This window comes from Tamandua tetradactyla, chromosome 4 (assembly GCF_023851605.1).
Source record: "Tamandua tetradactyla isolate mTamTet1 chromosome 4, mTamTet1.pri, whole genome shotgun sequence".
NCBI classification, from domain to species: Eukaryota; Metazoa; Chordata; class Mammalia; order Pilosa; family Myrmecophagidae; genus Tamandua; species Tamandua tetradactyla.
The window spans coordinates 47,183,137-47,185,599 of NC_135330.1; the positions used below are offsets into that span (position 1 = coordinate 47,183,137).

General features: G+C 29.5%; 1 non-coding gene across 1 annotated transcript; it reads right to left on the reverse strand.

The window, feature by feature from the left end:
* Window positions 1-1,078: 1,078 nt before the first annotated feature.
* LOC143681768 (U6 spliceosomal RNA) lies at window positions 1,079-1,185 on the reverse strand. Its single transcript, XR_013174829.1, has one exon. It is a non-coding gene; the product is annotated as a U6 spliceosomal RNA (small nuclear RNA).
* Between the last annotated feature and the right edge of the window lie 1,278 nt (window positions 1,186-2,463).

Consider the following 2,463-nt stretch of genomic DNA (forward strand, 5'->3'; position numbering starts at 1 on the left):
CTGAAAGGTTTCTAAGGCTTGTTCCCCCTCATAATGTGAAGTACATGTTTATGTCTTTAATATATTACCAGTTGTGTTGGAAGCATTTTGAAAATTTTCTTATTTTCAGCTACTTTGCAAACACTAGATTTCTAGGATTTAATGAGTTAGAATGCTTTTCCAGACTAACATCTAATCTGCTACTTGAAAGTTGGGTACGTATCTTCTTCTGTTATTTTGCACATCTGTTTCTCCATTTATATCTATTAAACCATTTAAATACTGTGGTTTTTTTTAACAACATTCTTTTATGATTATTTTGCGATTTATTTTCTATTCATTTTAATGTTTCATACATCAAATAAAGGAATATTTCTCATTTAACTCTATACAAAAGTATCCATCTAAGACTATGACAAATTAATAATCTTTATGCCCCCATGTAATGTATGATACATTGAGTTACATTGTTTTTTCTACTTTTTATTAATTCCATCCATTACAAACCCTACAGTTTTCATTGTCTTTCACTTTCTTCCTACTTCTCTGCTACCTTTATCTGTTTCTTTTTTACAATATATGTCATATTTTTAAAGAATAAATAGTTTGCCAAGGGATACTGAAACCGTACCTAAAACTGGTCAATGTATATGTCTGCAAATTTAAGTGACTTAAATATTTCCAATTTTTCCAGGGATACTTTCCTTATTTTTCTTTCTTGCTTTTGATTTATACTGTATTGTTTTGGCTTAAGTCACAGTTACATTCATTATTGGGAAAAATTGAAGTTCTCTCTGATGTTGGAATTTCAGATTTCATGTAGCCTCTCAAATCATATCACATAAGATTCTACCTATTTTTCATATTTAAAGAGTCCATTAAACACGATAATACTTAAAATATTATTAGGTACAATGATTTGACTATGGTAATTAGTAAACTGTCTATGGCATCTTAAAATACACTTGCACGTCAATGTCACCAGCAAAATTGGCAGTGGTCACTGAAGAGATTTTAAGTGTCATAGTAAATTATTCATGGTGTTTCTCAAATGGGAAAATACCCAAACATTCTTTCTTCAAATAACTTTTTTTTTTCTAAAAATATGGAACTCTTCGTGAATTTGTCTGTCATCCTTGCACAGGGGCCATGCTAATCTTCTCTGTATCGTTCCAATTTTAGTATATGTGCCACCGAAGCAAGCACCTAAATAACATTTTTATCTCCTTCTCCCCTGACCACAATTACTTAGTGATGCCAATTACAAATATAGAAAACCACCTGAAAGTTTTTCAAAGCTCACCAATGCTCTTTTCTTTTTTAAAGTTTCTATTTCTGTCTGTGTTTTACTGAGGACAGTTTTTATTTCAATGTCTCCAAATTCATTAATCTTTTCTTCTGTAATGTCTAAGCTTCTGTTAATTTTATCATTGTACTTTTCATCTCAAATAGTTCAGTTTTTAATCTCCAGAAGTTTGATTTGTATCCCTTTCATATCTTACATGTCTCAACTTATTGAATGTATATAGTGTACCAATAATGACTGTTATAATGCCTTTTTCTCTTAATTCTAATATCTAATATCTGGGTTGCTTCTGGGTTGGTTTCAGTTGATTGATTTTTCTCTTCATTATATATCATAGTTTCTTTCTTCTTTCATGATCTGGAATTCGTTAATTAAGTACCAGTCATTGTGAATTATACCTTAATCATATGATTGCTATTCTTTTGCCTTATGTTTCAACCTCATTTCCCTCTTTTCTTATCTTCCCTTTTAAAATTGTCTAATTATTTTTCTCTCTATTATTTATTTTTGTTGCATTTCTTCCTCAAGTAACTTTGAAGCTTATTCTTATCCATTTGTTTTAAATTTCGTTAACAAATTTAAATTTACTTTAGCTATTCACAATAAAATGCAAGAACCAAAAATGTATTTAATTTTGATGACCTCTCCCAACCTATTTCAATTTAGTTCCACCTTTTGATTCTATAAGTAGACATTTTTGTATTTTTATTTGTCAATATTTGTCTAGATGTGCTCATAAATTTGAAAATAATTTATTAATTTATCATTCCTCCTTACATTTTAGAATTTCTACTTGAGGTAATTTTCATTTAATCTGAGATATCTCCATTAGGGTTTGTTTTATGACTTTATGTTCCATTGGTGATAAGCTTTCTATATTGTAGTCTTTTTGCTTATTTCTTATTTTGCAGTTATTCTAAAATAGTAGTTATTTCAGATCACCACACTGAAATGTTATTGCAGTGTCAATTATATTTTTTATGCTGTTAACGAGTTACCAGTTAATCTATTGATATATATCTTTGCGGATAAACTGCTTTATGCTCTCTGACTACCCTTAGGACATTTTCATGGTTTTCATTGGCTTGAAAATTTCACTATGAAGGGTCAAATATGTTTTGTTTATTTCTTTATTCCTATTTGGGGCTTGTTCTAGTTTGCTAGCTGCCAGAATGCAA